The following is a 17,184-nucleotide window of genomic DNA, read 5'->3' as shown; positions in this document are numbered from 1 at the left end:
AATAAAATAAAAAGGAATGCAACACAGGGACTTCCCAGGAGGTCACCCATCCTAGTACTACTCCTGCCCAAGCACGCTTAACTGCGGAGTTCCGATGGGATCCGGTGCTTTAGTGCTGGTATGATCGCATCCGTTATAGAATGACTCAAACCTCTACTTAAACGCAAATAACGACTATTTTAATTTAAAAACCGATTTAATTTCATCAAAAATTATCTAACTAATTTAATTTAATTTAATTTAATTTACAAGTTAAAATTCCATAATTCGATAAAACTCCGAGACAACCGCCTCGTGCGCTCATATACAGAATTACGCCATTTGCGGGTGCGACGCGCGGCAACAAAAAATAAAATAAAATAAAATAAAAAGGAATGCAACACAGGGACTTCCCAGGAGGTCACCCATCCTAGTACTACTCCTGCCCAAGCACGCTTAACTGCGGAGTTCCGGTGGGATCCGGTGCTTTAGTGCTGGTATGATCGCATCCGTTATAGAATGACTCAAACCTCTACTTAAACGCAAATAACGACTATTTTAATTTAAAAACCGATTTAATTTCATCAAAAATTATCTAACTAATTTAATTTATTTTAATTTAATTTACATGTTAAAATTCCATAATTCGATAAAACTCCGAGACAACCGCCTCGTGCGCTCATATACAGAATTACGCCATTTGCGGGTGCGACGCGCGGCAACAAAAAATAAAATAAAATAAAATAAAAAGGAATGCAACACAGGGACTTCCCAGGAGGTCACCCATCCTAGTACTACTCCTGCCCAAGCACGCTTAACTGCGGAGTTCCGATGGGATCCGGTGCTTTAGTGCTGGTATGATCGCATCCGTTATAGAATGACTCAAACCTCGACTTAAACGCAAATAACGACTATTTTAATTTAAAAACCGATTTAATTTCATCAAAAATTATCTAACTAATTTAATTTAATTTAATTTAATTTACAAGTTAAAATTCCATAATTCGATAAAACTCCGAGACAACCGCCTCGTGCGCTCATATACAGAATTACGCCATTTGCGGGTGCGACGCGCGGCAACAAAAAATAAAATAAAATAAAATAAAAAGGAATGCAACACAGGGACTTCCCAGGAGGTCACCCATCCTAGTACTAGTCCTGCCCAAGCACGCTTAACTGCGGAGTTCCGATGGGATCCGGTGCTTTAGTGCTGGTATGATCGCATCCGTTATAGAATGACTCAAACCTCTACTTAAACGCAAATAACGACTATTTTAATTTAAAAACCGATTTAATTTCATCAAAAATTATCTAACTAATTTAATTTAATTTAATTTAATTTACAAGTTAAAATTCCATAATTCGATAAAACTCCGAGACAACCGCCTCGTGCGCTCATATACAGAATTACGCCATTTGCGGGTGCGACGCGCGGCAACAAAAAATAAAATAAAATAAAATAAAAAGGAATGCAACACAGGGACTTCCCAGGAGGTCACCCATCCTAGTACTACTCCTGCCCAAGCACGCTTAACTGCGGAGTTCCGATGGGATCCGGTGCTTTAGTGCTGGTATGATCGCATCCGTTATAGAATGACTCAAACCTCTACTTAAACGCAAATAACGACTATTTTAATTTAAAAACCGATTTAATTTCATCAAAAATTATCTAACTAATTTAATTTAATTTAATTTAATTTACAAGTTAAAATTCCATAATTCGATAAAACTCCGAGACAACCGCCTCGTGCGCTCATATACAGAATTACGCCATTTGCGGGTGCGACGCGCGGCAACAAAAAATAAAATAAAATAAAATAAAAAGGAATGCAACACAGGGACTTCCCAGGAGGTCACCCATCCTAGTACTACTCCTGCCCAAGCACGCTTAACTGCGGAGTTCCGATGGGATCCGGTGCTTTAGTGCTGGTATGATCGCATCCGTTATAGAATGACTCAAACCTCTACTTAAACGCAAATAACGACTATTTTAATTTAAAAACCGATTTAATTTCATCAAAAATTATCTAACTAATTTAATTTATTTTAATTTAATTTACAAGTTAAAATTCCATAATTCGATAAAACTCCGAGACAACCGCCTCGTGCGCTCATATACAGAATTACGCCATTTGCGGGTGCGACGCGCGGCAACAAAAAATAAAATAAAATAAAATAAAAAGGAATGCAACACAGGGACTTCCCAGGAGGTCACCCATCCTAGTACTACTCCTGCCCAAGAACGCTTAACTGCGGAGTTCCGATGGGATCCGGTGCTTTAGTGCTGGTATGATCGCATCCGTTATAGAATGACTCAAACCTCTACTTAAACGCAAATAACGACTATTTTAATTTAAAAACCGATTTAATTTCATCAAAAATTATCTAACTAATTTAATTTAATTTAATTTAATTTACAAGTTAAAATTCCATAATTCGATAAAACTCCGAGACAACCGCCTCGTGCGCTCATATACAGAATTACGCCATTTGCGGGTGCGACGCGCGGCAACAAAAAATAAAATAAAATAAAATAAAAAGGAATGCAACACAGGGACTTCCCAGGAGGTCACCCATCCTAGTACTACTCCTGCCCAAGCACGCTTAACTGCGGAGTTCCGATGGGATCCGGTGCTTTAGTGCTGGTATGATCGCATCCGTTATAGAATGACTCAAACCTCTACTTAAACGCAAATAACGACTATTTTAATTTAAAAACCGATTTAATTTCATCAAAAATTATCTAACTAATTTAATTTAATTTAATTTAATTTACAAGTTAAAATTCCATAATTCGATAAAACTCCGAGACAACCGCCTCGTGCGCTCATATACAGAATTACGCCATTTGCGGGTGCGACGCGCGGCAACAAAAAATAAAATAAATTAAAATAAAAAGGAATGCAACACAGGGACTTCCCAGGAGGTCACCCATCCTAGTACTAGTCCTGCCCAAGCACGCTTAACTGCGGAGTTCCGATGGGATCCGGTGCTTTAGTGCTGGTATGATCGCATCCGTTATAGAATGACTCAAACCTCTACTTAAACGCAAATAACGACTATTTTAATTTAAAAACCGATTTAATTTCATCAAAAATTATCTAACTAATTTAATTTAATTTAATTTAATTTACAAGTTAAAATTCCATAATTCGATAAAACTCCGAGACAACCGCCTCGTGCGCTCATATACAGAATTACGCCATTTGCGGGTGCGACGCGCGGCAACAAAAAATAAAATAAAATAAAATAAAAAGGAATGCAACACAGGGACTTCCCAGGAGGTCACCCATCCTAGTACTACTCCTGCCCAAGCACGCTTAACTGCGGAGTTCCGATGGGATCCGGTGCTTTAGTGCTGGTATGATCGCATCCGTTATAGAATGACTCAAACCTCTACTTAAACGCAAATAACGACTATTTTAATTTAAAAACCGATTTAATTTCATCAAAAATTATCTAACTAATTTAATTTATTTTAATTTAATTTACATGTTAAAATTCCATAATTCGATAAAACTCCGAGACAACCGCCTCGTGCGCTCATATACAGAATTACGCCATTTGCGGGTGCGACGCGCGGCAACAAAAAATAAAATAAAATAAAATAAAAAGGAATGCAACACAGGGACTTCCCAGGAGGTCACCCATCCTAGTACTACTCCTGCCCAAGCACGCTTAACTGCGGAGTTCCGATGGGATCCGGTGCTTTAGTGCTGGTATGATCGCATCCGTTATAGAATGACTCAAACCTCGACTTAAACGCAAATAACGACTATTTTAATTTAAAAACCGATTTAATTTCATCAAAAATTATCTAACTAATTTAATTTAATTTAATTTAATTTACAAGTTAAAATTCCATAATTCGATAAAACTCCGAGACAACTGCCTCGTGCGCTCATATACAGAATTACGCCATTTGCGGGTGCGACGCGCGGCAACAAAAAATAAAATAAAATAAAATAAAAAGGAATGCAACACAGGGACTTCCCAGGAGGTCACCCATCCTAGTACTAGTCCTGCCCAAGCACGCTTAACTGCGGAGTTCCGATGGGATCCGGTGCTTTAGTGCTGGTATGATCGCATCCGTTATAGAATGACTCAAACCTCTACTTAAACGCAAATAACGACTATTTTAATTTAAAAACCGATTTAATTTCATCAAAAATTATCTAACTAATTTAATTTAATTTAATTTAATTTACAAGTTAAAATTCCATAATTCGATAAAACTCCGAGACAACCGCCTCGTGCGCTCATATACAGAATTACGCCATTTGCGGGTGCGACGCGCGGCAACAAAAAATAAAATAAAATAAAATAAAAAGGAATGCAACACAGGGACTTCCCAGGAGGTCACCCATCCTAGTACTACTCCTGCCCAAGCACGCTTAACTGCGGAGTTCCGATGGGATCCGGTGCTTTAGTGCTGGTATGATCGCATCCGTTATAGAATGACTCAAACCTCTACTTAAACGCAAATAACGACTATTTTAATTTAAAAACCGATTTAATTTCATCAAAAATTATCTAACTAATTTAATTTAATTTAATTTAATTTACAAGTTAAAATTCCATAATTCGATAAAACTCCGAGACAACCGCCTCGTGCGCTCATATACAGAATTACGCCATTTGCGGGTGCGACGCGCGGCAACAAAAAATAAAATAAAATAAAATAAAAAGGAATGCAACACAGGGACTTCCCAGGAGGTCACCCATCCTAGTACTACTCCTGCCCAAGCACGCTTAACTGCGGAGTTCCGATGGGATCCGGTGCTTTAGTGCTGGTATGATCGCATCCGTTATAGAATGACTCAAACCTCTACTTAAACGCAAATAACGACTATTTTAATTTAAAAACCGATTTAATTTCATCAAAAATTATCTAACTAATTTAATTTATTTTAATTTAATTTACAAGTTAAAATTCCATAATTCGATAAAACTCCGAGACAACCGCCTCGTGCGCTCATATACAGAATTACGCCATTTGCGGGTGCGACGCGCGGCAACAAAAAATAAAATAAAATAAAATAAAAAGGAATGCAACACAGGGACTTCCCAGGAGGTCACCCATCCTAGTACTACTCCTGCCCAAGAACGCTTAACTGCGGAGTTCCGATGGGATCCGGTGCTTTAGTGCTGGTATGATCGCATCCGTTATAGAATGACTCAAACCTCTACTTAAACGCAAATAACGACTATTTTAATTTAAAAACCGATTTAATTTCATCAAAAATTATCTAACTAATTTAATTTAATTTAATTTAATTTACAAGTTAAAATTCCATAATTCGATAAAACTCCGAGACAACCGCCTCGTGCGCTCATATACAGAATTACGCCATTTGCGGGTGCGACGCGCGGCTACAAAAAATAAAATAAAATAAAATAAAAAGGAATGCAACACAGGGACTTCCCAGGAGGTCACCCATCCTAGTACTACTCCTGCCCAAGCACGCTTAACTGCGGAGTTCCGATGGGATCCGGTGCTTTAGTGCTGGTATGATCGCATCCGTTATAGAATGACTCAAACCTCTACTTAAACGCAAATAACGACTATTTTAATTTAAAAACCGATTTAATTTCATCAAAAATTATCTAACTAATTTAATTTAATTTAATTTAATTTACAAGTTAAAATTCCATAATTCGATAAAACTCCGAGACAACCGCCTCGTGCGCTCATATACAGAATTACGCCATTTGCGGGTGCGACGCGCGGCAACAAAAAATAAAATAAAATAAAATAAAAAGGAATGCAACACAGGGACTTCCCAGGAGGTCACCCATCCTAGTACTACTCCTGCCCAAGCACGCTTAACTGCGGAGTTCCGGTGGGATCCGGTGCTTTAGTGCTGGTATGATCGCATCCGTTATAGAATGACTCAAACCTCTACTTAAACGCAAATAACGACTATTTTAATTTAAAAACCGATTTAATTTCATCAAAAATTATCTAACTAATTTAATTTATTTTAATTTAATTTACATGTTAAAATTCCATAATTCGATAAAACTCCGAGACAACCGCCTCGTGCGCTCATATACAGAATTACGCCATTTGCGGGTGCGACGCGCGGCAACAAAAAATAAAATAAAATAAAATAAAAAGGAATGCAACACAGGGACTTCCCAGGAGGTCACCCATCCTAGTACTACTCCTGCCCAAGCACGCTTAACTGCGGAGTTCCGATGGGATCCGGTGCTTTAGTGCTGGTATGATCGCATCCGTTATAGAATGACTCAAACCTCGACTTAAACGCAAATAACGACTATTTTAATTTAAAAACCGATTTAATTTCATCAAAAATTATCTAACTAATTTAATTTAATTTAATTTAATTTACAAGTTAAAATTCCATAATTCGATAAAACTCCGAGACAACCGCCTCGTGCGCTCATATACAGAATTACGCCATTTGCGGGTGCGACGCGCGGCAACAAAAAATAAAATAAAATAAAATAAAAAGGAATGCAACACAGGGACTTCCCAGGAGGTCACCCATCCTAGTACTAGTCCTGCCCAAGCACGCTTAACTGCGGAGTTCCGATGGGATCCGGTGCTTTAGTGCTGGTATGATCGCATCCGTTATAGAATGACTCAAACCTCTACTTAAACGCAAATAACGACTATTTTAATTTAAAAACCGATTTAATTTCATCAAAAATTATCTAACTAATTTAATTTAATTTAATTTAATTTACAAGTTAAAATTCCATAATTCGATAAAACTCCGAGACAACCGCCTCGTGCGCTCATATACAGAATTACGCCATTTGCGGGTGCGACGCGCGGCAACAAAAAATAAAATAAAATAAAATAAAAAGGAATGCAACACAGGGACTTCCCAGGAGGTCACCCATCCTAGTACTACTCCTGCCCAAGCACGCTTAACTGCGGAGTTCCGATGGGATCCGGTGCTTTAGTGCTGGTATGATCGCATCCGTTATAGAATGACTCAAACCTCTACTTAAACGCAAATAACGACTATTTTAATTTAAAAACCGATTTAATTTCATCAAAAATTATCTAACTAATTTAATTTAATTTAATTTAATTTACAAGTTAAAATTCCATAATTCGATAAAACTCCGAGACAACCGCCTCGTGCGCTCATATACAGAATTACGCCATTTGCGGGTGCGACGCGCGGCAACAAAAAATAAAATAAAATAAAATAAAAAGGAATGCAACACAGGGACTTCCCAGGAGGTCACCCATCCTAGTACTACTCCTGCCCAAGCACGCTTAACTGCGGAGTTCCGATGGGATCCGGTGCTTTAGTGCTGGTATGATCGCATCCGTTATAGAATGACTCAAACCTCTACTTAAACGCAAATAACGACTATTTTAATTTAAAAACCGATTTAATTTCATCAAAAATTATCTAACTAATTTAATTTATTTTAATTTAATTTACAAGTTAAAATTCCATAATTCGATAAAACTCCGAGACAACCGCCTCGTGCGCTCATATACAGAATTACGCCATTTGCGGGTGCGACGCGCGGCAACAAAAAATAAAATAAAATAAAATAAAAAGGAATGCAACACAGGGACTTCCCAGGAGGTCACCCATCCTAGTACTACTCCTGCCCAAGAACGCTTAACTGCGGAGTTCCGATGGGATCCGGTGCTTTAGTGCTGGTATGATCGCATCCGTTATAGAATGACTCAAACCTCTACTTAAACGCAAATAACGACTATTTTAATTTAAAAACCGATTTAATTTCATCAAAAATTATCTAACTAATTTAATTTAATTTAATTTAATTTACAAGTTAAAATTCCATAATTCGATAAAACTCCGAGACAACCGCCTCGTGCGCTCATATACAGAATTACGCCATTTGCGGGTGCGACGCGCGGCAACAAAAAATAAAATAAAATAAAATAAAAAGGAATGCAACACAGGGACTTCCCAGGAGGTCACCCATCCTAGTACTACTCCTGCCCAAGCACGCTTAACTGCGGAGTTCCGATGGGATCCGGTGCTTTAGTGCTGGTATGATCGCATCCGTTATAGAATGACTCAAACCTCTACTTAAACGCAAATAACGACTATTTTAATTTAAAAACCGATTTAATTTCATCAAAAATTATCTAACTAATTTAATTTAATTTAATTTAATTTACAAGTTAAAATTCCATAATTCGATAAAACTCCGAGACAACCGCCTCGTGCGCTCATATACAGAATTACGCCATTTGCGGGTGCGACGCGCGGCAACAAAAAATAAAATAAATTAAAATAAAAAGGAATGCAACACAGGGACTTCCCAGGAGGTCACCCATCCTAGTACTAGTCCTGCCCAAGCACGCTTAACTGCGGAGTTCCGATGGGATCCGGTGCTTTAGTGCTGGTATGATCGCATCCGTTATAGAATGACTCAAACCTCTACTTAAACGCAAATAACGACTATTTTAATTTAAAAACCGATTTAATTTCATCAAAAATTATCTAACTAATTTAATTTAATTTAATTTAATTTACAAGTTAAAATTCCATAATTCGATAAAACTCCGAGACAACCGCCTCGTGCGCTCATATACAGAATTACGCCATTTGCGGGTGCGACGCGCGGCAACAAAAAATAAAATAAAATAAAATAAAAAGGAATGCAACACAGGGACTTCCCAGGAGGTCACCCATCCTAGTACTACTCCTGCCCAAGCACGCTTAACTGCGGAGTTCCGATGGGATCCGGTGCTTTAGTGCTGGTATGATCGCATCCGTTATAGAATGACTCAAACCTCGACTTAAACGCAAATAACGACTATTTTAATTTAAAAACCGATTTAATTTCATCAAAAATTATCTAACTAATTTAATTTATTTTAATTTAATTTACATGTTAAAATTCCATAATTCGATAAAACTCCGAGACAACCGCCTCGTGCGCTCATATACAGAATTACGCCATTTGCGGGTGCGACGCGCGGCAACAAAAAATAAAATAAAATAAAATAAAAAGGAATGCAACACAGGGACTTCCCAGGAGGTCACCCATCCTAGTACTACTCCTGCCCAAGCACGCTTAACTGCGGAGTTCCGATGGGATCCGGTGCTTTAGTGCTGGTATGATCGCATCCGTTATAGAATGACTCAAACCTCGACTTAAACGCAAATAACGACTATTTTAATTTAAAAACCGATTTAATTTCATCAAAAATTATCTAACTAATTTAATTTAATTTAATTTAATTTACAAGTTAAAATTCCATAATTCGATAAAACTCCGAGACAACCGCCTCGTGCGCTCATATACAGAATTACGCCATTTGCGGGTGCGACGCGCGGCAACAAAAAATAAAATAAAATAAAATAAAAAGGAATGCAACACAGGGACTTCCCAGGAGGTCACCCATCCTAGTACTACTCCTGCCCAAGCACGCTTAACTGCGGAGTTCCGATGGGATCCGGTGCTTTAGTGCTGGTATGATCGCATCCGTTATAGAATGACTCAAACCTCTACTTAAACGCAAATAACGACTATTTTAATTTAAAAACCGATTTAATTTCATCAAAAATTATCTAACTAATTTAATTTAATTTAATTTAATTTACAAGTTAAAATTCCATAATTCGATAAAACTCCGAGACAACCGCCTCGTGCGCTCATATACAGAATTACGCCATTTGCGGGTGCGACGCACGGCAACAAAAAATAAAATAAAATAAAATAAAAAGGAATGCAACACAGGGACTTCCCAGGAGGTCACCCATCCTAGTACTACTCCTGCCCAAGCACGCTTAACTGCGGAGTTCCGATGGGATCCGGTGCTTTAGTGCTGGTATGATCGCATCCGTTATAGAATGACTCAAACCTCTACTTAAACGCAAATAACGACTATTTTAATTTAAAAACCGATTTAATTTCATCAAAAATTATCTAACTAATTTAATTTAATTTAATTTAATTTACAAGTTAAAATTCCATAATTCGATAAAACTCCGAGACAACCGCCTCGTGCGCTCATATACAGAATTACGCCATTTGCGGGTGCGACGCGCGGCAACAAAAAATAAAATAAAATAAAATAAAAAGGAATGCAACACAGGGACTTCCCAGGAGGTCACCCATCCTAGTACTACTCCTGCCCAAGCACGCTTAACTGCGGAGTTCCGATGGGATCCGGTGCTTTAGTGCTGGTATGATCGCATCCGTTATAGAATGACTCAAACCTCTACTTAAACGCAAATAACGACTATTTTAATTTAAAAACCGATTTAATTTCATCAAAAATTATCTAACTAATTTAATTTATTTTAATTTAATTTACAAGTTAAAATTCCATAATTCGATAAAACTCCGAGACAACCGCCTCGTGCGCTCATATACAGAATTACGCCATTTGCGGGTGCGACGCGCGGCAACAAAAAATAAAATAAAATAAAATAAAAAGGAATGCAACACAGGGACTTCCCAGGAGGTCACCCATCCTAGTACTACTCCTGCCCAAGAACGCTTAACTGCGGAGTTCCGATGGGATCCGGTGCTTTAGTGCTGGTATGATCGCATCCGTTATAGAATGACTCAAACCTCTACTTAAACGCAAATAACGACTATTTTAATTTAAAAACCGATTTAATTTCATCAAAAATTATCTAACTAATTTAATTTAATTTAATTTAATTTACAAGTTAAAATTCCATAATTCGATAAAACTCCGAGACAACCGCCTCGTGCGCTCATATACAGAATTACGCCATTTGCGGGTGCGACGCGCGGCAACAAAAAATAAAATAAAATAAAATAAAAAGGAATGCAACACAGGGACTTCCCAGGAGGTCACCCATCCTAGTACTACTCCTGCCCAAGCACGCTTAACTGCGGAGTTCCGATGGGATCCGGTGCTTTAGTGCTGGTATGATCGCATCCGTTATAGAATGACTCAAACCTCTACTTAAACGCAAATAACGACTATTTTAATTTAAAAACCGATTTAATTTCATCAAAAATTATCTAACTAATTTAATTTAATTTAATTTAATTTACAAGTTAAAATTCCATAATTCGATAAAACTCCGAGACAACCGCCTCGTGCGCTCATATACAGAATTACGCCATTTGCGGGTGCGACGCGCGGCAACAAAAAATAAAATAAAATAAAATAAAAAGGAATGCAACACAGGGACTTCCCAGGAGGTCACCCATCCTAGTACTACTCCTGCCCAAGCACGCTTAACTGCGGAGTTCCGATGGGATCCGGTGCTTTAGTGCTGGTATGATCGCATCCGTTATAGAATGACTGAAACCTCTACTTAAACGCAAATAACGACTATTTTAATTTAAAAACCGATTTAATTTCATCAAAAATTATCTAACTAATTTAATTTATTTTAATTTAATTTACAAGTTAAAATTCCATAATTCGATAAAACTCCGAGACAACCGCCTCGTGCGCTCATATACAGAATTACGCCATTTGCGGGTGCGACGCGCGGCAACAAAAAATAAAATAAAATAAAATAAAAAGGAATGCAACACAGGGACTTCCCAGGAGGTCACCCATCCTAGTACTACTCCTGCCCAAGCACGCTTAACTGCGGAGTTCCGATGGGATCCGGTGCTTTAGTGCTGGTATGATCGCATCCGTTATAGAATGACTCAAACCTCTACTTAAACGCAAATAACGACTATTTTAATTTAAAAACCGATTTAATTTCATCAAAAATTATCTAACTAATTTAATTTAATTTAATTTAATTTACAAGTTAAAATTCCATAATTCGATAGAACTCCGAGACAACCGCCTCGTGCGCTCATATACAGAATTACGCCATTTGCGGGTGCGACGCGCGGCAACAAAAAATAAAATAAAATAAAATAAAAAGGAATGCAACACAGGGACTTCCCAGGAGGTCACCCATCCTAGTACTACTCCTGCCCAAGCACGCTTAACTGCGGAGTTCCGATGGGATCCGGTGCTTTAGTGCTGGTATGATCGCATCCGTTATAGAATGACTCAAACCTCTACTTAAACGCAAATAACGACTATTTTAATTTAAAAACCGATTTAATTTCATCAAAAATTATCTAACTAATTTAATTTAATTTAATTTAATTTACAAGTTAAAATTCCATAATTCGATAAAACTCCGAGACAACCGCCTCGTGCGCTCATATACAGAATTACGCCATTTGCGGGTGCGACGCGCGGCAACAAAAAATAAAATAAAATAAAATAAAAAGGAATGCAACACAGGGACTTCCCAGGAGGTCACCCATCCTAGTACTACTCCTGCCCAAGCACGCTTAACTGCGGAGTTCCGATGGGATCCGGTGCTTTAGTGCTGGTATGATCGCATCCGTTATAGAATGACTCAAACCTCTACTTAAACGCAAATAACGACTATTTTAATTTAAAAACCGATTTAATTTCATCAAAAATTATCTAACTAATTTAATTTAATTTAATTTAATTTACAAGTTAAAATTCCATAATTCGATAGAACTCCGAGACAACCGCCTCGTGCGCTCATATACAGAATTACGCCATTTGCGGGTGCGACGCGCGGCAACAAAAAATAAAATAAAATAAAATAAAAAGGAATGCAACACAGGGACTTCCCAGGAGGTCACCCATCCTAGTACTACTCCTGCCCAAGCACGCTTAACTGCGGAGTTCCGATGGGATCCGGTGCTTTAGTGCTGGTATGATCGCATCCGTTATAGAATGACTCAAACCTCTACTTAAACGCAAATAACGACTATTTTAATTTAAAAACCGATTTAATTTCATCAAAAATTATCTAACTAATTTAATTTAATTTAATTTAATTTACAAGTTAAAATTCCATAATTCGATAGAACTCCGAGACAACCGCCTCGTGCGCTCATATACAGAATTACGCCATTTGCGGGTGCGACGCGCGGCAACAAAAAATAAAATAAAATAAAATAAAAAGGAATGCAACACAGGGACTTCCCAGGAGGTCACCCATCCTAGTACTACTCCTGCCCAAGCACGCTTAACTGCGGAGTTCCGATGGGATCCGGTGCTTTAGTGCTGGTATGATCGCATCCGTTATAGAATGACTCAAACCTCTACTTAAACGCAAATAACGACTATTTTAATTTAAAAACCGATTTAATTTCATCAAAAATTATCTAACTAATTTAATTTAATTTAATTTAATTTACAAGTTAAAATTCCATAATTCGATAAAACTCCGAGACAACCGCCTCGTGCGCTCATATACAGAATTACGCCATTTGCGGGTGCGACGCGCGGCAACAAAAAATAAAATAAAATAAAATAAAAAGGAATGCAACACAGGGACTTCCCAGGAGGTCACCCATCCTAGTACTACTCCTGCCCAAGCACGCTTAACTGCGGAGTTCCGATGGGATCCGGTGCTTTAGTGCTGGTATGATCGCATCCGTTATAGAATGACTCAAACCTCTACTTAAACGCAAATAACGACTATTTTAATTTAAAAACCGATTTAATTTCATCAAAAATTATCTAACTAATTTAATTTAATTTAATTTAATTTACAAGTTAAAATTCCATAATTCGATAAAACTCCGAGACAACCGCCTCGTGCGCTCATATACAGAATTACGCCATTTGCGGGTGCGACGCGCGGCAACAAAAAATAAAATAAAATAAAATAAAAAGGAATGCAACACAGGGACTTCCCAGGAGGTCACCCATCCTAGTACTACTCCTGCCCAAGCACGCTTAACTGCGGAGTTCCGATGGGATCCGGTGCTTTAGTGCTGGTATGATCGCATCCGTTATAGAATGACTCAAACCTCTACTTAAACGCAAATAACGACTATTTTAATTTAAAAACCGATTTAATTTCATCAAAAATTATCTAACTAATTTAATTTAATTTAATTTAATTTACAAGTTAAAATTCCATAATTCGATAAAACTCCGAGACAACCGCCTCGTGCGCTCATATACAGAATTACGCCATTTGCGGGTGCGACGCGCGGCAACAAAAAATAAAATAAAATAAAATAAAAAGGAATGCAACACAGGGACTTCCCAGGAGGTCACCCATCCTAGTACTACTCCTGCCCAAGAACGCTTAACTGCGGAGTTCCGATGGGATCCGGTGCTTTAGTGCTGGTATGATCGCATCCGTTATAGAATGACTCAAACCTCTACTTAAACGCAAATAACGACTATTTTAATTTAAAAACCGATTTAATTTCATCAAAAATTATCTAACTAATTTAATTTAATTTAATTTAATTTACAAGTTAAAATTCCATAATTCGATAAAACTCCGAGACAACCGCCTCGTGCGCTCATATACAGAATTACGCCATTTGCGGGTGCGACGCGCGGCAACAAAAAATAAAATAAAATAAAATAAAAAGGAATGCAACACAGGGACTTCCCAGGAGGTCACCCATCCTAGTACTACTCCTGCCCAAGCACGCTTAACTGCGGAGTTCCGATGGGATCCGGTGCTTTAGTGCTGGTATGATCGCATCCGTTATAGAATGACTCAAACCTCTACTTAAACGCAAATAACGACTATTTTAATTTAAAAACCGATTTAATTTCATCAAAAATTATCTAACTAATTTAATTTAATTTAATTTAATTTACAAGTTAAAATTCCATAATTCGATAAAACTCCGAGACAACCGCCTCGTGCGCTCATATACAGAATTACGCCATTTGCGGGTGCGACGCGCGGCAACAAAAAATAAAATAAAATAAAATAAAAAGGAATGCAACACAGGAACTTCCCAGGAGGTCACCCATCCTAGTACTACTCCTGCCCAAGCACGCTTAACTGCGGAGTTCCGATGGGATCCGGTGCTTTAGTGCTGGTATGATCGCATCCGTTATAGAATGACTCAAACCTCTACTTAAACGCAAATAACGACTATTTTAATTTAAAAACCGATTTAATTTCATCAAAAATTATCTAACTAATTTAATTTAATTTAATTTAATTTACAAGTTAAAATTCCATAATTCGATAAAACTCCGAGACAACCGCCTCGTGCGCTCATATACAGAATTACGCCATTTGCGGGTGCGACGCGCGGCAACAAAAAATAAAATAAAATAAAATAAAAAGGAATGCAACACAGGGACTTCCCAGGAGGTCACCCATCCTAGTACTACTCCTGCCCAAGCACGCTTAACTGCGGAGTTCCGATGGGATCCGGTGCTTTAGTGCTGGTATGATCGCATCCGTTATAGAATGACTCAAACCTCTACTTAAACGCAAATAACGACTATTTTAATTTAAAAACCGATTTAATTTCATCAAAAATTATCTAACTAATTTAATTTAATTTAATTTAATTTACAAGTTAAAATTCCATAATTCGATAAAACTCCGAGACAACCGCCTCGTGCGCTCATATACAGAATTACGCCATTTGCGGGTGCGACGCGCGGCAACAAAAAATAAAATAAAATAAAATAAAAAGGAATGCAACACAGGGACTTCCCAGGAGGTCACCCATCCTAGTACTACTCCTGCCCAAGCACGCTTAACTGCGGAGTTCCGATGGGATCCGGTGCTTTAGTGCTGGTATGATCGCATCCGTTATAGAATGACTCAAACCTCTACTTAAACGCAAATAACGACTATTTTAATTTAAAAACCGATTTAATTTCATCAAAAATTATCTAACTAATTTAATTTAATTTAATTTAATTTACAAGTTAAAATTCCATAATTCGATAGAACTCCGAGACAACCGCCTCGTGCGCTCATATACAGAATTACGCCATTTGCGGGTGCGACGCGCGGCAACAAAAAATAAAATAAAATAAAATAAAAAGGAATGCAACACAGGGACTTCCCAGGAGGTCACCCATCCTAGTACTACTCCTGCCCAAGCACGCTTAACTGCGGAGTTCCGATGGGATCCGGTGCTTTAGTGCTGGTATGATCGCATCCGTTATAGAATGACTCAAACTTCTACTTAAACGCAAATAACGACTATTTTAATTTAAAAACCGATTTAATTTCATCAAAAATTATCTAACTAATTTAATTTAATTTAATTTAATTTACAAGTTAAAATTCCATAATTCGATAAAACTCCGAGACAACCGCCTCGTGCGCTCATATACAGAATTACGCCATTTGCGGGTGCGACGCGCGGCAACAAAAAATAAAATAAAATAAAATAAAAAGGAATGCAACACAGGGACTTCCCAGGAGGTCACCCATCCTAGTACTACTCCTGCCCAAGCACGCTTAACTGCGGAGTTCCGATGGGATCCGGTGCTTTAGTGCTGGTATGATCGCATCCGTTATAGAATGACTCAAACCTCTACTTAAACGCAAATAACGACTATTTTAATTTAAAAACCGATTTAATTTCATCAAAAATTATCTAACTAATTTAATTTAATTTAATTTAATTTACAAGTTAAAATTCCATAATTCGATAAAACTCCGAGACAACCGCCTCGTGCGCTCATATACAGAATTACGCCATTTGCGGGTGCGACGCGCGGCAACAAAAAATAAAATAAAATAAAATAAAAAGGAATGGAACACAGGGACTTCCCAGGAGGTCACCCATCCTAGTACTACTCCTGCCCAAGCACGCTTAACTGCAGAGTTCCGATGGGATCCGGTGCTTTAGTGCTGGTATGATCGCATCCGTTATAGAATGACTCAAACCTCTACTTAAACGCAAATAACGACTATTTTAATTTAAAAACCGATTTAATTTCATCAAAAATTATCTAACTAATTTAATTTAATTTAATTTAATTTACAAGTTAAAATTCCATAATTCGATAAAACTCCGAGACAACCGCCTCGTGCGCTCATATACAGAATTACGCCATTTGCGGGTGCGACGCGCGGCAACAAAAAATAAAATAAAATAAAATAAAAAGGAATGCAACACAGGGACTTCCCAGGAGGTCACCCATCCTAGTACTACTCCTGCCCAAGCACGCTTAACTGCAGAGTTCCGATGGGATCCGGTGCTTTAGTGCTGGTATGATCGCATCCGTTATAGAATGACTCAAACCTCTACTTAAACGCAAATAACGACTATTTTAATTTAAAAACCGATTTAATTTCATCAAAAATTATCTAACTAATTTAATTTAATTTAATTTAATTTACAAGTTAAAATTCCATAATTCGATAAAACTCCGAGACAACCGCCTCGTGCGCTCATATACAGAATTACGCCATTTGCGGGTGCGACGCGCGGCAACAAAAAATAAAATAA

General features: G+C 37.7%; 48 non-coding genes across 48 annotated transcripts; all 48 read right to left on the bottom strand.

Moving 5' to 3' along the window:
* Window positions 1-13: 13 nt before the first annotated feature.
* Window positions 14-132, bottom strand: LOC144571223 (5S ribosomal RNA). Its single transcript, XR_013517431.1, has one exon. It is a non-coding gene; the product is annotated as a 5S ribosomal RNA (ribosomal RNA).
* Window positions 133-371: 239 nt separating this feature from the next.
* Window positions 372-490, bottom strand: LOC144570616 (5S ribosomal RNA). The gene has a single exon (XR_013516876.1). It is a non-coding gene; the product is annotated as a 5S ribosomal RNA (ribosomal RNA).
* A 239-nt stretch (window positions 491-729) lies between these two features.
* On the bottom strand, window positions 730-848 carry LOC144571222 (5S ribosomal RNA). Its single transcript, XR_013517430.1, has one exon. It is a non-coding gene; the product is annotated as a 5S ribosomal RNA (ribosomal RNA).
* Window positions 849-1,087: 239 nt separating this feature from the next.
* Window positions 1,088-1,206, bottom strand: LOC144570461 (5S ribosomal RNA). Its single transcript, XR_013516725.1, has one exon. It is a non-coding gene; the product is annotated as a 5S ribosomal RNA (ribosomal RNA).
* A 239-nt stretch (window positions 1,207-1,445) lies between these two features.
* LOC144571220 (5S ribosomal RNA) lies at window positions 1,446-1,564 on the bottom strand. The gene has a single exon (XR_013517428.1). It is a non-coding gene; the product is annotated as a 5S ribosomal RNA (ribosomal RNA).
* Window positions 1,565-1,803: 239 nt separating this feature from the next.
* On the bottom strand, window positions 1,804-1,922 carry LOC144571219 (5S ribosomal RNA). The gene has a single exon (XR_013517427.1). It is a non-coding gene; the product is annotated as a 5S ribosomal RNA (ribosomal RNA).
* Window positions 1,923-2,161: 239 nt separating this feature from the next.
* LOC144570645 (5S ribosomal RNA) lies at window positions 2,162-2,280 on the bottom strand. Its single transcript, XR_013516904.1, has one exon. It is a non-coding gene; the product is annotated as a 5S ribosomal RNA (ribosomal RNA).
* Window positions 2,281-2,519: 239 nt separating this feature from the next.
* LOC144571218 (5S ribosomal RNA) lies at window positions 2,520-2,638 on the bottom strand. Its single transcript, XR_013517426.1, has one exon. It is a non-coding gene; the product is annotated as a 5S ribosomal RNA (ribosomal RNA).
* A 239-nt stretch (window positions 2,639-2,877) lies between these two features.
* LOC144570458 (5S ribosomal RNA) lies at window positions 2,878-2,996 on the bottom strand. The gene has a single exon (XR_013516723.1). It is a non-coding gene; the product is annotated as a 5S ribosomal RNA (ribosomal RNA).
* A 239-nt stretch (window positions 2,997-3,235) lies between these two features.
* Window positions 3,236-3,354, bottom strand: LOC144571217 (5S ribosomal RNA). Its single transcript, XR_013517425.1, has one exon. It is a non-coding gene; the product is annotated as a 5S ribosomal RNA (ribosomal RNA).
* A 239-nt stretch (window positions 3,355-3,593) lies between these two features.
* Window positions 3,594-3,712, bottom strand: LOC144571216 (5S ribosomal RNA). Its single transcript, XR_013517424.1, has one exon. It is a non-coding gene; the product is annotated as a 5S ribosomal RNA (ribosomal RNA).
* A 239-nt stretch (window positions 3,713-3,951) lies between these two features.
* LOC144570457 (5S ribosomal RNA) lies at window positions 3,952-4,070 on the bottom strand. The gene has a single exon (XR_013516722.1). It is a non-coding gene; the product is annotated as a 5S ribosomal RNA (ribosomal RNA).
* Window positions 4,071-4,309: 239 nt separating this feature from the next.
* LOC144571215 (5S ribosomal RNA) lies at window positions 4,310-4,428 on the bottom strand. Its single transcript, XR_013517422.1, has one exon. It is a non-coding gene; the product is annotated as a 5S ribosomal RNA (ribosomal RNA).
* Window positions 4,429-4,667: 239 nt separating this feature from the next.
* Window positions 4,668-4,786, bottom strand: LOC144571214 (5S ribosomal RNA). The gene has a single exon (XR_013517421.1). It is a non-coding gene; the product is annotated as a 5S ribosomal RNA (ribosomal RNA).
* Window positions 4,787-5,025: 239 nt separating this feature from the next.
* On the bottom strand, window positions 5,026-5,144 carry LOC144570644 (5S ribosomal RNA). Its single transcript, XR_013516903.1, has one exon. It is a non-coding gene; the product is annotated as a 5S ribosomal RNA (ribosomal RNA).
* Window positions 5,145-5,383: 239 nt separating this feature from the next.
* LOC144571213 (5S ribosomal RNA) lies at window positions 5,384-5,502 on the bottom strand. Its single transcript, XR_013517420.1, has one exon. It is a non-coding gene; the product is annotated as a 5S ribosomal RNA (ribosomal RNA).
* Window positions 5,503-5,741: 239 nt separating this feature from the next.
* LOC144570615 (5S ribosomal RNA) lies at window positions 5,742-5,860 on the bottom strand. The gene has a single exon (XR_013516875.1). It is a non-coding gene; the product is annotated as a 5S ribosomal RNA (ribosomal RNA).
* Window positions 5,861-6,099: 239 nt separating this feature from the next.
* On the bottom strand, window positions 6,100-6,218 carry LOC144571212 (5S ribosomal RNA). Its single transcript, XR_013517419.1, has one exon. It is a non-coding gene; the product is annotated as a 5S ribosomal RNA (ribosomal RNA).
* A 239-nt stretch (window positions 6,219-6,457) lies between these two features.
* LOC144570456 (5S ribosomal RNA) lies at window positions 6,458-6,576 on the bottom strand. Its single transcript, XR_013516721.1, has one exon. It is a non-coding gene; the product is annotated as a 5S ribosomal RNA (ribosomal RNA).
* Window positions 6,577-6,815: 239 nt separating this feature from the next.
* On the bottom strand, window positions 6,816-6,934 carry LOC144571210 (5S ribosomal RNA). The gene has a single exon (XR_013517418.1). It is a non-coding gene; the product is annotated as a 5S ribosomal RNA (ribosomal RNA).
* A 239-nt stretch (window positions 6,935-7,173) lies between these two features.
* On the bottom strand, window positions 7,174-7,292 carry LOC144571208 (5S ribosomal RNA). Its single transcript, XR_013517416.1, has one exon. It is a non-coding gene; the product is annotated as a 5S ribosomal RNA (ribosomal RNA).
* Window positions 7,293-7,531: 239 nt separating this feature from the next.
* On the bottom strand, window positions 7,532-7,650 carry LOC144570642 (5S ribosomal RNA). The gene has a single exon (XR_013516901.1). It is a non-coding gene; the product is annotated as a 5S ribosomal RNA (ribosomal RNA).
* Window positions 7,651-7,889: 239 nt separating this feature from the next.
* LOC144571207 (5S ribosomal RNA) lies at window positions 7,890-8,008 on the bottom strand. Its single transcript, XR_013517415.1, has one exon. It is a non-coding gene; the product is annotated as a 5S ribosomal RNA (ribosomal RNA).
* Window positions 8,009-8,247: 239 nt separating this feature from the next.
* On the bottom strand, window positions 8,248-8,366 carry LOC144570455 (5S ribosomal RNA). Its single transcript, XR_013516720.1, has one exon. It is a non-coding gene; the product is annotated as a 5S ribosomal RNA (ribosomal RNA).
* Window positions 8,367-8,605: 239 nt separating this feature from the next.
* LOC144571206 (5S ribosomal RNA) lies at window positions 8,606-8,724 on the bottom strand. Its single transcript, XR_013517414.1, has one exon. It is a non-coding gene; the product is annotated as a 5S ribosomal RNA (ribosomal RNA).
* Window positions 8,725-8,963: 239 nt separating this feature from the next.
* LOC144571205 (5S ribosomal RNA) lies at window positions 8,964-9,082 on the bottom strand. Its single transcript, XR_013517413.1, has one exon. It is a non-coding gene; the product is annotated as a 5S ribosomal RNA (ribosomal RNA).
* A 239-nt stretch (window positions 9,083-9,321) lies between these two features.
* On the bottom strand, window positions 9,322-9,440 carry LOC144571204 (5S ribosomal RNA). Its single transcript, XR_013517412.1, has one exon. It is a non-coding gene; the product is annotated as a 5S ribosomal RNA (ribosomal RNA).
* Window positions 9,441-9,679: 239 nt separating this feature from the next.
* Window positions 9,680-9,798, bottom strand: LOC144571203 (5S ribosomal RNA). Its single transcript, XR_013517411.1, has one exon. It is a non-coding gene; the product is annotated as a 5S ribosomal RNA (ribosomal RNA).
* Window positions 9,799-10,037: 239 nt separating this feature from the next.
* Window positions 10,038-10,156, bottom strand: LOC144571202 (5S ribosomal RNA). The gene has a single exon (XR_013517410.1). It is a non-coding gene; the product is annotated as a 5S ribosomal RNA (ribosomal RNA).
* Window positions 10,157-10,395: 239 nt separating this feature from the next.
* Window positions 10,396-10,514, bottom strand: LOC144570641 (5S ribosomal RNA). The gene has a single exon (XR_013516900.1). It is a non-coding gene; the product is annotated as a 5S ribosomal RNA (ribosomal RNA).
* A 239-nt stretch (window positions 10,515-10,753) lies between these two features.
* Window positions 10,754-10,872, bottom strand: LOC144571201 (5S ribosomal RNA). Its single transcript, XR_013517409.1, has one exon. It is a non-coding gene; the product is annotated as a 5S ribosomal RNA (ribosomal RNA).
* A 239-nt stretch (window positions 10,873-11,111) lies between these two features.
* On the bottom strand, window positions 11,112-11,230 carry LOC144571200 (5S ribosomal RNA). Its single transcript, XR_013517408.1, has one exon. It is a non-coding gene; the product is annotated as a 5S ribosomal RNA (ribosomal RNA).
* A 239-nt stretch (window positions 11,231-11,469) lies between these two features.
* LOC144571199 (5S ribosomal RNA) lies at window positions 11,470-11,588 on the bottom strand. The gene has a single exon (XR_013517407.1). It is a non-coding gene; the product is annotated as a 5S ribosomal RNA (ribosomal RNA).
* A 239-nt stretch (window positions 11,589-11,827) lies between these two features.
* LOC144571197 (5S ribosomal RNA) lies at window positions 11,828-11,946 on the bottom strand. Its single transcript, XR_013517405.1, has one exon. It is a non-coding gene; the product is annotated as a 5S ribosomal RNA (ribosomal RNA).
* A 239-nt stretch (window positions 11,947-12,185) lies between these two features.
* LOC144571196 (5S ribosomal RNA) lies at window positions 12,186-12,304 on the bottom strand. The gene has a single exon (XR_013517404.1). It is a non-coding gene; the product is annotated as a 5S ribosomal RNA (ribosomal RNA).
* A 239-nt stretch (window positions 12,305-12,543) lies between these two features.
* Window positions 12,544-12,662, bottom strand: LOC144571194 (5S ribosomal RNA). The gene has a single exon (XR_013517403.1). It is a non-coding gene; the product is annotated as a 5S ribosomal RNA (ribosomal RNA).
* Window positions 12,663-12,901: 239 nt separating this feature from the next.
* LOC144571193 (5S ribosomal RNA) lies at window positions 12,902-13,020 on the bottom strand. Its single transcript, XR_013517402.1, has one exon. It is a non-coding gene; the product is annotated as a 5S ribosomal RNA (ribosomal RNA).
* Window positions 13,021-13,259: 239 nt separating this feature from the next.
* Window positions 13,260-13,378, bottom strand: LOC144571192 (5S ribosomal RNA). The gene has a single exon (XR_013517401.1). It is a non-coding gene; the product is annotated as a 5S ribosomal RNA (ribosomal RNA).
* A 239-nt stretch (window positions 13,379-13,617) lies between these two features.
* On the bottom strand, window positions 13,618-13,736 carry LOC144571190 (5S ribosomal RNA). The gene has a single exon (XR_013517399.1). It is a non-coding gene; the product is annotated as a 5S ribosomal RNA (ribosomal RNA).
* Window positions 13,737-13,975: 239 nt separating this feature from the next.
* On the bottom strand, window positions 13,976-14,094 carry LOC144570640 (5S ribosomal RNA). The gene has a single exon (XR_013516899.1). It is a non-coding gene; the product is annotated as a 5S ribosomal RNA (ribosomal RNA).
* A 239-nt stretch (window positions 14,095-14,333) lies between these two features.
* LOC144571189 (5S ribosomal RNA) lies at window positions 14,334-14,452 on the bottom strand. The gene has a single exon (XR_013517398.1). It is a non-coding gene; the product is annotated as a 5S ribosomal RNA (ribosomal RNA).
* Window positions 14,453-14,691: 239 nt separating this feature from the next.
* On the bottom strand, window positions 14,692-14,810 carry LOC144570079 (5S ribosomal RNA). The gene has a single exon (XR_013516349.1). It is a non-coding gene; the product is annotated as a 5S ribosomal RNA (ribosomal RNA).
* A 239-nt stretch (window positions 14,811-15,049) lies between these two features.
* Window positions 15,050-15,168, bottom strand: LOC144571188 (5S ribosomal RNA). Its single transcript, XR_013517397.1, has one exon. It is a non-coding gene; the product is annotated as a 5S ribosomal RNA (ribosomal RNA).
* Window positions 15,169-15,407: 239 nt separating this feature from the next.
* Window positions 15,408-15,526, bottom strand: LOC144571187 (5S ribosomal RNA). Its single transcript, XR_013517396.1, has one exon. It is a non-coding gene; the product is annotated as a 5S ribosomal RNA (ribosomal RNA).
* A 239-nt stretch (window positions 15,527-15,765) lies between these two features.
* LOC144571186 (5S ribosomal RNA) lies at window positions 15,766-15,884 on the bottom strand. The gene has a single exon (XR_013517395.1). It is a non-coding gene; the product is annotated as a 5S ribosomal RNA (ribosomal RNA).
* Window positions 15,885-16,123: 239 nt separating this feature from the next.
* LOC144571184 (5S ribosomal RNA) lies at window positions 16,124-16,242 on the bottom strand. Its single transcript, XR_013517393.1, has one exon. It is a non-coding gene; the product is annotated as a 5S ribosomal RNA (ribosomal RNA).
* A 239-nt stretch (window positions 16,243-16,481) lies between these two features.
* LOC144570752 (5S ribosomal RNA) lies at window positions 16,482-16,600 on the bottom strand. Its single transcript, XR_013517005.1, has one exon. It is a non-coding gene; the product is annotated as a 5S ribosomal RNA (ribosomal RNA).
* Window positions 16,601-16,839: 239 nt separating this feature from the next.
* On the bottom strand, window positions 16,840-16,958 carry LOC144570490 (5S ribosomal RNA). The gene has a single exon (XR_013516754.1). It is a non-coding gene; the product is annotated as a 5S ribosomal RNA (ribosomal RNA).
* Between the last annotated feature and the right edge of the window lie 226 nt (window positions 16,959-17,184).

This window comes from Carex rostrata, chromosome 18 (assembly GCF_964058835.1).
Source record: "Carex rostrata chromosome 18, lpCarRost1.2, whole genome shotgun sequence".
Lineage (NCBI taxonomy): Eukaryota > Viridiplantae > Streptophyta > Magnoliopsida > Poales > Cyperaceae > Carex > Carex rostrata.
The sequence above is the reverse complement of the archived record's forward strand: the minus strand, read 5'-3'. Positions and strand labels throughout refer to the sequence as shown.